This window comes from Cydia amplana, chromosome 15 (assembly GCF_948474715.1).
Source record: "Cydia amplana chromosome 15, ilCydAmpl1.1, whole genome shotgun sequence".
Taxonomy (NCBI): Eukaryota; Metazoa; Arthropoda; class Insecta; order Lepidoptera; family Tortricidae; genus Cydia; species Cydia amplana.
The window spans coordinates 13,025,988-13,042,076 of NC_086083.1; the positions used below are offsets into that span (position 1 = coordinate 13,025,988).

The 16,089-nt window shown below is 37.6% G+C and overlaps 1 protein-coding gene across 2 annotated transcripts in view; it reads right to left on the reverse strand.

Moving 5' to 3' along the window:
- Nucleotides 1–16,089, reverse strand: part of LOC134654617 (stromal interaction molecule homolog) — a 76,659-nt gene that overhangs the window by 59,583 nt on the left and 987 nt on the right. The gene's annotated exons all lie outside the window — the stretch shown is intronic.

A 16,089-nucleotide genomic window follows, 5' to 3' on the forward strand; every position in this document is an offset into this window, starting at 1 on the left:
AATGTGAAGTTAGCATCTCATTTTAAAATTTCATTTTTTTCGCGAAAATGAGCAGAACTATTTAAAAAAACCATCTAGAACTGTAGAACTATTAGGGATGCTACTAGAACTCTCAAAAAAGATTGAGATGCTGGCACTTGATATGCTAGGTTCACAGACACATACTACTCTTTGCTTAAATCAATCAGTTAAAGGCTCCACAGACCTTGCAATAAATCCATCTTTGATCCATTGCCGCCTATAGAGCGACATAAAATAGTAGAAATTAAATAAAATGGAACTCAAAAATGTCCATACTAAATTGTTGCCATGTGTATTTGTGTAAGCATTTTACGTCACAAATGTGACAGTTACGTAGAAAGTGGCGCCCTCATTTATTTTCTATTATTTTATGTCGCACTATACGAGTACCTAAGTAGGTTCAACAAAGTCAATAGCTATATAATTTTTGGTTAACCGCGAGTTCTCAGTTCGGGGCGAACTACTAGTTTTATTTATATCGTTATAGCGGCGGTTATATAGTATTTGTTGTTATAGCGGCAACAGAGATACATCATTTGTGAAAATTTCAACTGTCTAGCTATCGCGGTTCATGAGATACAGCCTGGTGACAGACGGACGGACGGACAGCGAAGCCTTAGTAATAGGGTCCCGTTTTTTACCCTTTGGGTACGGAACCCTAAAAACGGATTATAAAATATCATTTTCCATAAAAAAGATTGCTATTTCAACATTCTTCTAACAGCAATCAACTTACATTTATCATAAGATAAATGATATCATAAGGGATAACTCTTATATGATATGATATCAATGCAACCAATCCTAATTAAACTTGTGACGACAACGCTCGTGTCATGCAGTTACATGTGTGCATATATACCTGCTACGGTAACATCTTACCTTCAGCATAAAGAAAAATAAATAAATATACATATATATACATACAGTCAACAGCCGATCTAACGGACAACATTTAACATCTACAATATCTATTAGTATAACATATCTACAACACCTTTTGTTGTGTAACTGGTACGATTGTGTATTAGGCAATCGTACAGTCAAGTGTAGATCTTTATGAGCTCTTCGTCCGTGTAGATATCACTGCTGCCGACCGATTGTCCTGTGAAGATGGTAATGATGAATGAAAAAATATATATTTACTTGACCCATACAGTTTAAATACGTCTAAAGGATATAGTTATTTGTACAACAAGTGATCAAAGTTTGATATTTCTTTGAGTGCTTATTTTGAGTCCCGTGCAAGCGAAAGATTCTATAATTTAGAATCTTGAGCGTAGTAAGGGACTCAAAAGCGCACGAGATGTAAATAACTTTGATCTCGTGTAGTACACAACATTTTTCACCTCAGCGCAGTGAGAACATACCTATTAGACAACTTGAAAAATGTAATCCTTCTTCATCACTTAATACCTGCACTCATGTTTTCTTAAGATATACAAACAATTAAGTTTAATTACCGCAATGGAACACAAAAACAAAGCGTAATAATAAATTCCATTAAAATAATATAGAAATAACAAACATTAACTGACACTTCAATCGACAACTTTTTTTTGTAAAAAAAATCTTTGTAAGACACGGTCCGAATTGCGGATACGTACATGTCAACTATGGTAGAAATTCTTCAAAGTAAAATAATTAATTTTGCGTGATGATCTGTGTATTTTTTGAGTTCGTTATTTTAATTGTACAATAAAATACCTAAAATATAGTATTTTATCAGTTTTTATCAAATCTTAAACTTTATTTTTATTTATTAATTATTAAGAATTCATACTCGTACGTGGTTTGGAACGATGCGGTCTGAAGTTTTTCGGGGGTCTATTATAAACCGTGAATATACTGTTGAATGTCGTTTTTAACTTTTTTTTGTCTGTTTCTTTTTGCTAACAGTGTGAAAGGGACAGAGATAATATAACCCAAGTATTTCGAACTTTTATTAGACCCCGCATGTTGAAATGACATTTAACTATAAAGGTCACTTGAATGTCATTTTGTCTCACTCAGTGAGCAAAATCGCATTTTGCTCACTGTTTTTAAGAATCAAAGTACCCTTGTTCGAGCTGCTGAGGTGAAAAAAATATTTCAGTTCTTTGTTATCAGTAAATACATTTGGTTATCTCATTATGTTTTGTTTATATTGGTTTTATCTCGGCGACGTAAATTGGTAGCATGAACGATAAGGTCGATAAGCCAATAATGTACGAGTATAATGTGCAATAAATACCTATTAGTACGATTATAGTAAGCATATTTATTCGCTAGGTGCACGACTGGTGCTGCCCCCATTTTGGCAGACTTTCTACGTTAAATCTTATGGAGTAAAATTAGTTCAAGCGGCTGCCGCTAGTACTAATGGCGGCCATTCCATAAGATTGCCTGTGTTTGTGACGATCAGCGCCACTTCCCCCTCCACCGACTTCGCACCTTGCCAATAGTGGGGATGAATTGTTATTGAGGAACGAAAATCGAAATTTAGTTTTTTGCCTCTATCGCTCTTGCAAATTCGAACGAGAGAGAGCCAAATAGACGAGGCTTAGAACGGTCACCATACGCGCTTATAACCCGTATGCTCACCGTTTCGCCGCCTGCACGCACCGTTCTGGCAACGTTGCGTGCCATGCACTTAGCGTTTCGGCACCGGCAAAATATCCTCGCCGACAATTTTTGACGGTCCGTGCATGGCACGCTACGGGTATGGTCGGTGACGGAACGGGCTAGTGGGCATAGTCTCATACTTTTTAATACAAAAATATATTTTTTACCTGGCACGTTCATAGCACGGTCATGGTATGATACGGTGTAGTGGGCAGAGACCTTAAAGTGTACAGTGTTTATACTCTTCCGCTCTGGGACGTTTTTACGTTTCTCCGGTTTAGTAGAAACCGCTTAAAAACCGCATTTTGTCGTTGTCGTCCATGGATAATAAACTGTACAATAAGAACAGTTTAATACATACCTAATAATAAAATGTTCTTTACTGAACAGTAAAGCCCAGTAGCTCTACGACACTTCACTTCTGACAAATAAAAATTTAATTAATGTATGGGAGTCCAGGCAGGAGGAGCAAAGTAAACAGTGGTATAGTATAGGGAGGTGAATTCGTGAATGCTCCAGATTTACGAATTACCGCCCGTGGTTTGTCTAAAGTTTTACGTCTTGCCTTGGCTTTACGGGCCTAGGGTGACGTAAAATAACGAACCTTTAAAGACAAGTGATGACCAGAAATTTCCAAATCTCGTAATCCAGTGCTCGTACAAGATTTTACGTCAAAGGGTAGATTAAATTCTACAGTTCTAAGATGACAACTTCATCAGATCTGTTATGTACACGACATAACAGCTGAAGTTGTCGCTAAAGTCTTGTACGAGCACTGGATTAAGCAAAAGTATAAAACAAAAAAAATTTGTGCTAACTATTCCATAGATTTAACTGGACCTTTTTCAATGAACATGATTAGTTTTTGTTCCACGCATTAACGATGTTATCGGACGGATATCGAAAATCATTAAAAAAACATTCCACTACAATTCCTAGGTTTTGTAAAAGTGAAATAATAGCCCCAAATTAAATGTTACAAATTGCGATTAATCCGGACCGAAAAATAAATTACGTAAACACGAATTAAGACTATAATGAATTGGAGGAATCTTGTAGACAATTGAAAAATTAATCATAGTTTCGGTCTTGTGCCAAATGGCTCATTCAAATTTGGCTTACGCTTACGCCATTGAGTATAAGTACGACTTCGTATTAATTATAGTAGACCAATTAATTACTGATAAAGTAGCTGAATAGACTCAGCAAACCTTTTGGAGCGCCCTAGTATCACATGTGTGATATTAACTCCATACTGTTCTGGGTTCTGGGCGCTCCACGGGTTAAAGGAACCAGCCGCTGTTCGCCGTAGAAACGAAGTTTCGGAAATATCAAAGCTCTATAAATTGAATAATGTGCACTGTTATTCGCCTGTGGCTTTGGCTGACATCGTAACCCACTACTACGACATACAACTCGCCATTTTCACCTTTTATGCAACTGTGCCACAAAATACTATTATACGAGTACTTCCTTACAATGCCAACTGCTGCATTAGATAACAGTTGCTAGCGAGGCAGGCGGACCTTTTTTATCTGAACGACCTCAAGGCTGAGGTCACATTGCAAATAGGGCCAAGCGGAACATTGTTATGTATAATGTGTACATTGTATATCCACTATCCAGAGCGCAGTTTCTGAATTGATTATGCGTATTAGGATTATTAAGATAATCGTATTAGGTCAAGCACTTGTAAGTATAAAGTAAAAATAACAAAACTGGTACTGGAACTTTGACAAGTGATAATGAGTGATTTTGTTGTCTGACCATACTTTGAGGGGTGAATTGAATATGTAGGACATACTGAGCAACTTTTACTATGGGGCAACACCGAAAACGCAAAATAAAAAAATATTTTCTATGGAACAGCAATTTTATTTCCGCGATTTCGGTGTTGGGTCTATAGTAAAAATTGTTGAACTAAATATTCACCTCTAAGAATATGGCCTGACATAAAATAATCAAATACAAAGAAGTCCAGTTTAAAATGGGTCAATATAATCTAGGAAATAATTTACTTTTCACCCCCGAATGACTATTCCAAATTAACTTTAGCATATTAGCTCTTGAATGCGTTCAATTGAGAACCATCGCGTACAATGTACATTATACCTTGTGTTACGTAAAAAAATACACCAGTATAGTTTTTATGGATGTTAATCTGCCTAACCCTAAAACTGAATTTGTCCGCGCTATGGAAACTACACGGCCTGGGGCCCGTTTCTCAAAAGCTTGTATCTTGTAATACAAGCGGATGTCACTTTTTGACAGCTTTTGTTAGAAAGGGACTTCCACTTGTATTACAAGTTGCAAGCTTTTGAGAAACGGGCCCCTGACCGTTGTATCGTCCCGCCATCTGCAAGTATCATCGCATCTGTTACCATGCAATCCATATGGCGGCCGGCAATACGATGTGCGAGATCCTTGAACTTACCATATTCAACTTAACGTCCTGCTATGACGTAAATTTTTCGTCCTGCTATGACCGATCTTGGTAATTATGTTTACATAAAAATGAAGAGCGCGGCGTTCATCGGGTAGGGTACATCTGCATGAGTTCAAATATGTTAATTCAAAACTGTCAAAAATCAATTCAAACGTTACTCCCGTTAACCCGATTTAGACTGCAGTGCAGGAACTTGTATGTGATTTTCATTACACTGCAGTCTACTGAGGTATTTATCAATGTAACAAAACTGTAGAACGCCTCATAATGCCATACGAATCACTACATATGTAGTATAATTTCCGCTACCTTTTGGCGGTCTTATCGCTTTTTAGCGATAAGACCGCCTGTTGTTTAACCTCTTCTTCCTGTATTATCTGTATTGTTTTCTGTAATGAGGTGTGCAATAAAGAGTATTTGTATTGTATAAAACAAAGTCGCTTCCCGCTGTCTGTCTGTCCCTATGTATGCTTAGATATTTAAAACTACGCAACGGATTTAGATGGAGTTTTTTTTTTAATAGATACAGCGATTCAAGGTTTATGTATAATTTGTTAACATGTGCGAAGGGGCGGGTCGCTAGTGAATAAATAAATGTAACCGATCTATCAAATACCGCAATGTAAGGAAAATCGCGAGTTCTCGCAAGGTCTAAATGGGGCTTGATAAACCTTCATAAGCTTGTTTTGACATGGCATTCCCAAGCCCGATAGTGATCAACAACATCATATGTGACGTTATCTATGAAAAGGGACCTTATTGTCAATGGCGCTTACGCCATTATTAACGATGCGCCGATATATAAATACAAAGCCGCGCGACGCTGTGCGGCGTAAGCGCCATCGACAATAAGGTCCCTTTTCATAGATATTGCCCCATAGCTAGTGCGTGCGCGTGCGCCTGTAACCATTTAAACCGAGCTTATTGACATCAATTAATGTTTGGCCGCAAACGAGTGTACTCATTGAAACCAATATCATGCTGGCGAAGAATTTGTCTGACATTTGATCGCGAGCGTAAAAACATAGTGATATGACTTTGTGACGTTTGTGTGTTGTAAGTGGCGCTTTTAACTTTCAAAAAGGAGATTCTTAAAATTTGCACGAACCTATATAGCCGCCGCATTACACCATAGGTACAGTCGCCATCAGATATATCGGAGCGGCCAATGTGTTTACAAATATCTGAACACGCCTCTGTTGTCAAGGCGTTAGAGTGCGTGTTCAGATATTTTTGAGCACCTCCGCCACTCCGATAAATCTGATGGCTACCGTACAATCGAAGTTACGCTCTCATTTTAAAACAACATTCTGAAATAGAACGATAATTTTAAGGCTGGACCGACTAGATGTTTTTAGGGTTCCGTACCCAAAGGGTAAAAACGGGACCCTATTAGTAAGACTCCGCTGTCCGTCCGTCCGTCCGTCTGTCACCAGGCTGTATCTCGCGAACCGTGATAGCTAGAAAGTTGAAATTTTCCCAGATGATGTATTTCCAGTGAACGCATATAAACCATGGAAGTATTCTGTCCGCTCAATTATGACCCAACGTAAAGTATTCGATTGTAGGCGGTGCTTACCGACTGTTCGATTGGCAACTTCAGTTCGGCCGAGATGACAGTCAGTGACGGATGGCTAAATTGGTTTATAAAAACTACGTTTTTTTGTAATTAAAAATGTCTTCATGTGTCGTGAAGTGGTGCAGAAGTTATTTTAGTTCATATCAAGGACAGTGGAATCACTTTTCACTTGTAGTAAACAGATAACTTCAGTAAAATTTGGAATAAACATGACGACATTTTTAATACTATCGTGCTAAGCTAACACGTAATAACTGCATACGACTTTCATAACAACATACGACTTTTTAAATTGCGAGGATAATAGGGATGGTTTTATGCCAAATGAAGTAGACTATTTTATTAACTTATGTTTGGTATAGGTGTTTTCTATATCTAATACCTTTAAACGAGCAATTCTTGTTTATTTATTTATTTATTTATTTATTTATATATATATATATATATATATATTTCGGGGATCTCGGAAACGGCTCTAACGATTTCGATGAAATTTGGTATATAGGGGTTTTCGGGGGCGAAAAATCGATCTAGCTAGGTCTTATCTCTGGGAAAACGCGCATTTCCGAGTTATTATATGTTTTCCGAGCGAAGCTCGGTCACCCAGATATTAATTATAAATGTAGTAGTAAATTCCTTCTTACAGATTTGTATTTTCCTTTTTTATTTCATGAGATGGAGCTATAAAAAAACTACCTAGTTATTTCAAATTAATAATCAAATTTGGTATTGTCATTTTACATTACTTTCCATTCAGATTCCCACAAGATGCTATTCGCAGAGAACTATAGAAAAAAACTGTCCAATTAGAGAGACATGAAATTGAGTGGATGCCTGGCAAGATATCTAGAATATTATGTTCTATTCATGAGATAACCCGTGAGATAATCATACCCGGTCTCCTATATGTAGATACATTTTTTTCTATCACGCTTTCACTGAATTAATTTAACAAATACACACATTATCTGAAAATGTTGATCATTTCAATCCACCCTCTACTGTCACATATATGTAGGTTCTCTCTCAAGCCATTTCCGTGTGGGGAAAAGTGGGGATTTATTGTGACTCCGCCTGTTCAAATGTTTTTGACCCGATTCGTGTACCCATGTACATTTTGCAGGCTGTATAGCCTGTCCGATTTCTAAGATCAAGTTCGCCATACATTTACTATGGCGTACTTGATCTTAGAAAAACGGACAGACTATACCAGTACGGCTACCATCAGTTTGGCACTGACATAAACGCCGTCGAGAACGTAATTTACTTTCTATACATCTCGCTCGTACTCGCATATTAGTGCAAACGAGATGTATAGAAAGTAAATTACGTTCTCGATAGCGTAAATGTCAGTTTTGACTCTGTCAGTGACTCATGGTACGGGCTCTGAACGTGACTTCGCACTGCCATAGAGATTGATAATAAAATATACAAAATACTTATTATAGCGGAATACATTTATACAACAATGAATATTTAATTATGTTGAGTTAGTCTGTCATTTAATTTCATAACAACATTTTAACTAGTTATGTTTTAATCTGCATTAAATTATTATACGTGAATTATTTGACTGGTTCTTCAATGTATGGCATAAACCTATCCCTGTCCAAGTCATATTCTAATCAAATATGAACCGCGAACTCTCAGCGGCCAGTACGTACAGCAAGAAGGTAATTAGCGGATTAATGTCGCTGATTGGTAGTTATTGACATTATATGCATTTCATCTACACTTAGCTGTGTACGTTAGTGTAATAGAGACAGGCTCTGTAAACGTATCGTCTTATTTAAATGTAGACGTAATTGTGTATGTGTGCTAATTTGGCCCGATAATTTGAACGGTAATGTTCCCAAAGGCGGTTTCCAGTTATATGCTTTCACTGTGTATTTCTGTTGCCGCTATAACAACAAATACTAAAAACAGAATAAAATAAAGATTTAAGTGGGGCTCCCATACAAACGTAATTTTTGACCGAAGTTAAGCAACGTCGGGCGGGGTCAGTACTTGGATGGGTGACCGTTTTTTTTTGCTTGTTTTGCTCTATTTTTTGTTGATCGTGCGGAACCCTCCGTGCGCGAGTTCGACTCGCACTTGGCCGGTTTTTTGTTACAAAGGGTATTGTTGGGTAATCTGGCCCTATTGCCATCGACATCAAGATTTGATGATGGTATCCATGAAAATCGAGATAAATCTACAAATTTAGGTAGTGGAGTTTGTATGTAGAGAGTCAAGGAATTTGATTTCGGACCTTGTCACAGTGACAATCAATACAAAGGCCGCTAGGGATCTCATATTATTGTTCGTGTGACAAGGTACTAAATGGCACATACAAGTATTTTTTTATTTAAACTTTATGGCACAGAATATATTTACTTATAGGTAAGTTAAAACAAACAATATAGCGATAAATAATATAATATATGGTAATATACTTACATAAATATACTATAATTCAATAGACTTAGGTACCTACATATAAATCTAATTCCTAGGCTTGTATGAAGTGTATGCAGTATCAATAGTATCATGGAGCATAGAAAAGCGGCCAAGTGCGAGTCGGACTCGCGCACGGAGGGTTCCGCACCATCAACAAAAAATAGAGCAAAACAAGCAAAACAACGGTAACCCATCCAAGTACTGACCCCGCCCGACGTTGCTTAACTTCGGTCAAAAATCACGTTTGTTGTATGGGAGCCCCACTTAAATCTTTATTTTATTCTGTTTTTAGTATTTGTTGTTATAGCGGCAACAGAAATACATCATCTGTGAAAATTTCAACTGTCTAGCTATCACGGTTCGTGAGATACAGCCTGGTGACAGACGGACGGACGGACGGACGGACGGACAGAAGGACGGACGGACGGACAGACAGCGGAGTCTTAGTAATAGGGTCCCGTTTTTACCCTTTGGGTACGGAACCCTAAAAAGACGAACAGATGTGGAAGCACAATAAGGTAAACGTACTAGTGCTCGACATGCTAATGCCCAATAGATGGCACGCTGCTGTCCCCTCTATTTACAATGACTTAAGTTTCAAGATGACTGGGACCGCGTCGAGCACCAGTACGTTTACCTTGCAAAAACATAAGATAGTTCATCACAATGTTCCTGACCTTATTTGTCAGTTGTCAAGTACAGTTAGGTCTCAAAAAGGATCTGGTTATAATAACAAGTGAGTCAACCTACGCAACCTATTAGGCTTTATTAAGGTTGCTTAATGTTTAATGGCTATCGTTAAAGTCTGAAAGACCTATTGTCTTAAGCCAGTCGCGATTATAGGTCTGATTTGACTTAAGTTGCGAGTATGTACAAGTAGCTAGCGTCTTTTATTTTTTTAAGTTATAACGTAACAGAACAAATACAATGCATTACGTACATTTACATACTTTTATGTGCTATTTGTTAATCGTTTGGCAAATCGACATAATTGTATCATCTCAGAAAGGTTTTACTTAATTAATTCAATTCTTCGCGCAGAGTCAATGTTGCGTTGCGAATTGTTTAGTTTTTATGTAAAAATATATGTTGTTGCTATTTATATGTCTTCGTTTCTTGCCCACAACGATTGACTTAAATTTGGCATGTCTTACAATGACATTGCAGTATTAGAAAACACAACTTGTCATAATTTATATCGCGAAAGTTTTGATTTTTGTATCAGCCATGCATTTTTATCCCGGAAATCATCGCTTAAAAAAGTCAAAAGATATGAAATTGTGTTTTTTTTTTTACTTTTTTCATTATGCATCTCTGTTTGCCCTATGGTTAACTGGGAGAAGTCTGCCATTTGTATTATTTACTGCAATCCACTTTAAATAAATACAGATGAAAAGGAAAATAATTCTTCACGTCACTCCGCCGTCTAACTAATTTGACTTTCTATAGACGACATGACAAAGCAACGGCCGTGACGATATCTTGTGTAATGATGTTGTATTGTAAACATAAATAAACATACCTACAATTCAAAGTCAATAACCAACATACAGCATACTAGCGATTCATTGCCAACACTTCGGCGGTAACTGCAAGTTTTTACTACAACTACATTTATAAGTCTTGTGAGTGTGTACCTAATCGAATTTACTGTGTATGTTGTTTTTGTTTAATATCCCGGGATTAACCGGGTTTAACCGGTTAACCCCGGGTTAGTGAATGGTGCAAGTGGCCCTTAGAGTTCAAGCTAAATTGGAGATTTCATATAGTAAGTATTGAGCAACCAATTTAGCTAGGGCCCTAAATGGATCAACGGTGCGTGATGGTACCAGTCGACGTCAAACATGTGTTTACAAGTTTCACCTTATTACAAAGGAGTAAGGTGCAAAAGTGTACCTAAACATATCTTTGACGTCGACTGTACATACAAAGTAATATGCAGTATGCACAACTATGACTATGTTTATTGCTACGGAAGCGATAGAGAAGTTAGGAACATAAAAGTCGTGGTCATCTTTTCAGCTTTATATCGCCCACTGCTGAGCATAGGTCTCTCGCTAGGTTCAAGTAGTACGCCACTTGTCCCGATCCTGAGATAATCTCATCCAGATGTGACTCTTAATCTTCTGTACGCCTATTGTCCACCCACGTCATGAAGTAATGAAGTTTTCTGAACATTTGCAGTTATAGGAGTTTCTTTCTCTGTGACAAATAGAAAAAAGATATGCCCAATGTTCCAATAATAATTAGCTACGGGTACGAAAAAATGAGATTTGCTCATGCGCGTGAAGATAACCACCTAGTCCACGTTTGTTTGTGGGTAAAGTCATCAATTTCGTTCCGACCGTTAGGCACAGAGTTTGACGAAGTTATCAAACATCACAGATTGGATTCAGAGTCCACGGCCCTGACATTGAACCCATGATTATAGATTATAGTCATGCTATTTACCATGCGTTTCACTAAATCTTCCATTCGAGAGGAAGTTAACAAACGAGTATTTCGTTACGTTTCTAAAATAAATAGAGATCAAAACGCCGATTGAGTATTCTTTTGTGTTGTATTGTAAACAAACATAAAACTCCAGCCTTTCAAAAGTGTATTTGCAACTTGGTTCGACCGACTTCAAGATTCCAAAAGGAGGAGGTTGTCAATTCGGTAGTATTTTTTTAAATGTTTGTTACTTCGAAACTCCGTAATTTCTCGACCGATTTTAAAAAATCTCTTTTTTTATTAAAAGCAAATTTTCCCAAGAACGACTTTCTTGTTTCTTTCTTGTATATAATTCGGGGCTAGATAGTTCCAGTTTTAATCTTGTTATTCGCACAAGAGTTCAAAGCCCTGTCTAAAAATAGACTCATAAATATGTACATGGATTAAATCACAAGTCTGGAATAACAAGGAAAACAGAATGTTCCAAAATAAGTCATATTGACGTCATGTACTGACAATCTTATATACTGGAAGTGTAGGTACAGACACCTTAACCTCTCGCGTCGAAGTATGGTCCCTATGACAGTTCGTTTTTAGGTACTCAAAGGGTACAAACGGGACCCTATTATTAAGACTCCACTGTCCGTCTATCTGTCACCAGGCTTTATCTCATGAACCGTGTATTTCTGTATTTCTGTTGCCGCTATAACAACAAATACACTAAAAAGAATGGAACCCCCGGTGGGCGAGTCCGACTCGCACTTGTCCACGGTTTTTTTATATGGAATAGAATAGCTGTCACGTAAAATGTTTATAGTATTTTTTCGTAAGTTTAGCACATTTATTAAAAAAATTAACATTTAAATAATAAAAATAGTGGCCTAAATCGGAAACAAACTTTTTTGTTGAAAGTATGAAAGAAATAAAACTGTATTTCGAGGTAGATAGTAGATACCGTTGAAGGCTCGGCACGTTTAGTCATCCAATTACTCCCATAACAAAGCCTCGTATTATACGAGTCGTATATCATGTGATGCAATCTCACCAATTAGGTACATGCTTCTATTGCGAAACTACAGATGCTGTATGAAAAGGAACATAACACTTTAATAAGTTTGGAAGAGCTAATTTGTATTAGCTACGCAGAAAAGAAACAGAAAACGGATATACGACGCGTCATAAGTCAGTCACCTGCAATAATATGTTACACAACAAGACCGCAAAAATATCTGACACAATCTTATTTGTAGAGCCATAAGAGCGTATCACATATTTTTGCTGCCTTCGAAGAGTAACATATTATTGCAGGTGATTGTACTTATGCTATTAGTTTTGAACGTTTTGTTTTTGTAACCGCTTTTGTACATTTCACAGTCATGTAATGAGGAAAATATACATAAAATCGTCGGCCTTGAACAGATGAGCAGATTTGAATAGCCACGTTTGCTACGGGGTCGGCTCTCATGACTCTAACTGATTGTGTATTCCGTACAGTACTTTCCTGACTGAATTTTGTTTACTAAATAGGCAATTATGTATAAGGACTAAGAAATACCTCTCAAAACACTATCCACAGACAGAAAATGTGACAGAAGACTACCAAAAACAATGCATATAAAAACTAATTAAGTACCAAAATTCAAAGCTAGGTCAATGATAAGAAACACAATACAACACCTGACTCTATTAACAAAGAGAGTCACATGCATGCGTACATACATTGATAAAACACGTATGTATTACTCCGCATCAAATTAGTATAAGAGCCTTGGGCCATCGTTGTAGATACGTCGTTTTGTCAACGATCAAGTGTATATTTACACGAGACGGTACAAATTTAGCGATGGAATTAATCAAGCGATCGGCGCATGGGTGCCAAGCCGTGGTTTTGACGCGGTCATTTCCTGAACAGATTTCATAACCGAACGTGATGACCAATAAAATTTATTTGTATTAAAAAGTCTCCGTCTCCATAAGACACATCTCTACAGCGCCAACTTCCTTGCATTTAAATGACCCTTATTTCGGAAGGCTATTGTAAATCAGTTTTTTTAATGTAATGAATCCACGTGTGATAGCGACACTGCAGTGCACGTGTTAAACTCGGCTGTAACAGTATAGAAATGCTGTCGTGTTCCTAAAATAAGACGATAGCGGGTCGGGTCGTCTGCCATTCATCGCGATCACTGACTCATTGCAGTCTGTCAACAACGGTTAAATGTATCGCGTAAAGGATGTATGGATTTCCCAATCTGATCTACCGCTTAATTAAATGCGTGACAGTCGAAACATTACCGGTTACTTCCTGAAGCCTTTTAATCTGATTCATCATCATCAATATTTAAGAGCTATGCTCTTGTCGGTGGAGTAATCGCCACTCTTCTCTTTGCTGGGCCAGCCTTTTAACTCCCTCGTACGACACGACAGAAACTCTATCTTTTATATGGCTGAGATATGTGAGCCTGGGCCTTCCTCTGCGTCTTTTACCCTTAATCTTGCCCTCCAGGATGTTTCAAAAGAATCGGATTGTTTTGTATTTTTTACCGACTCTACTTTTAAACAGGTTTCTAATTCGGCAGGATCTTCTTTATGTACATTCTCCGATTTCTCGAATACTTGGATGTATTTGAATAATCTTTTTTTGTCTGGAACATGTATACTTTCCAGTTGATCCTAAATAGACCTATAATGATATGAGTATGTTTATAGTAAACTAGCGACCCGGTCCGGCTTCGCACGGGTTAACAAATTCCTCTTGAATCACTCTATCAATTTAGAAAAACCGCATCAAAATCCGTTGCGTAGTTTTAAAGATCTAAGCATACATAGGAACAGACCGACAGCGGGAAGCGACTTTGTTTTATACTATGTAGTGATGGTTCATATGATCTCGAACCGTAATTGTAATTATTATGAGAAGACGTCCATACATAATTTTGTTAGCATTTCAAACTGATCTACATTTTATTTTATTTTACGGTGTTGGTGTACGTTATTTGTTAGTATTGTGTTTTAATATTCTCAGAGCGCTAAATTGCCGGCCATTCTCTCCTTTGTATACGTATCCAATAAACAGGTTAATAGGATAAGCAAACACCGCGGACTGTGCGGTAATTTAAATTGTAAAGAGATGACGCCATATAGAGATTTCTAGCATACACGAATTTAAATTAATTCAAATTTGTGTATGCTAGAACCTATGAAATCTTGAAGATCAGGTACAAAAATTCATTCTGTCTTATGAATATTCTTTAAATTGTGGTGGCACACAAGGTTGCCCTACACCTAGGGCCCATTTCTCAAAAGCTTGTAACTTGTAATACAAGCGGATGTCACTTTTTGACAGCTTTTGTTAGAAAGGGACTTCCACTTGTGTTACAAGTTACAAGCTTTTGAGAAACGGGCCCCTGATAGTAAGTTTTCACCCATGAGTTGAGCGTTGGCAACTCAAGGGAGTCACTCTATGTTGCGCCTAAATGACAGACCAGCTGAACAAGTTGGTGGAATCAAACAATATTTTTTGTATCTAGGATATAAAAACAAGGTTTACATCCCAAATAGGCAGCATGCGGCAACATTAACTTTGGACTTCCGAATCCTACGCCTGAGCAGGTGATGCCACATCAGAATATACTGCATCACGAAAATGATTTTATATTATTAAGATTTTTATTATTTTATATGTATTATGTTAGTTTGTAGGGTATGTATCTATGGGCTTTAGTGCCTGAATATAAATGGATTTGATTTGATTAAAGGAATCAGATTACTATGGTTTGATAAACTACTTAGTACTTATAGTACAGTCAAAAATATGGGCCATAGTTCTCAATTCGCTGACATAAGAGCTATGGGACATGTTTTTGAGTATGATGTGTGCACCCATATTTTTACACTTGACTGTACCTTCTTTTTATTTGAAATTTAAGGTGCCGAGAAAGCTAAAAAAAATGCCTTACAGTACAGATCCTGCTCCTAATAATAAAGGGAACAGATTTTCATGATGAAAATTCATGTTTGTTGAATCATATAAAGCCATGTATTGAGGAGATGGTAAGTACGATAAAAAAACCGGCCAAGTGCGAGTCGGACTCGCGCACGGAGGGTTCCGCACCATCAACAAAAAATAGAGCAAAACAAGCAAAAAAACGGTCACCCATCCAAGTACTGACCCCGCCCGACGTTGCTTAACTTCGGTTCAACTGTCTAGCTATCACGGTTCGTGAGATACAGCCTGGTGACAGACGGACGGACGGACGGACGGACGGACGGACGGACGGACGGACAGCGGAGTCTTAGTAATAGGGTCCCGTTTTTACCCTTTGGGTACGGAACCCTAAAAATGTTGATTATAACATACTTTATACCAGGGGTTAGTTTCTTCCATTAGTTTCTTAAAGGGTCCAGTTCTTAAAACAAAATGACAATTGCGGTCTGCTTCTACTTGAGTTTAATTAAATAATAAAATAGGTTGGCAGTCTGGATCTGGACCGTGGTCCGCCATTTGGTGACCCCTGCTTTATACTTTTGCACCCAATGGCTGCCATGGGAAATTCATTTATAATTA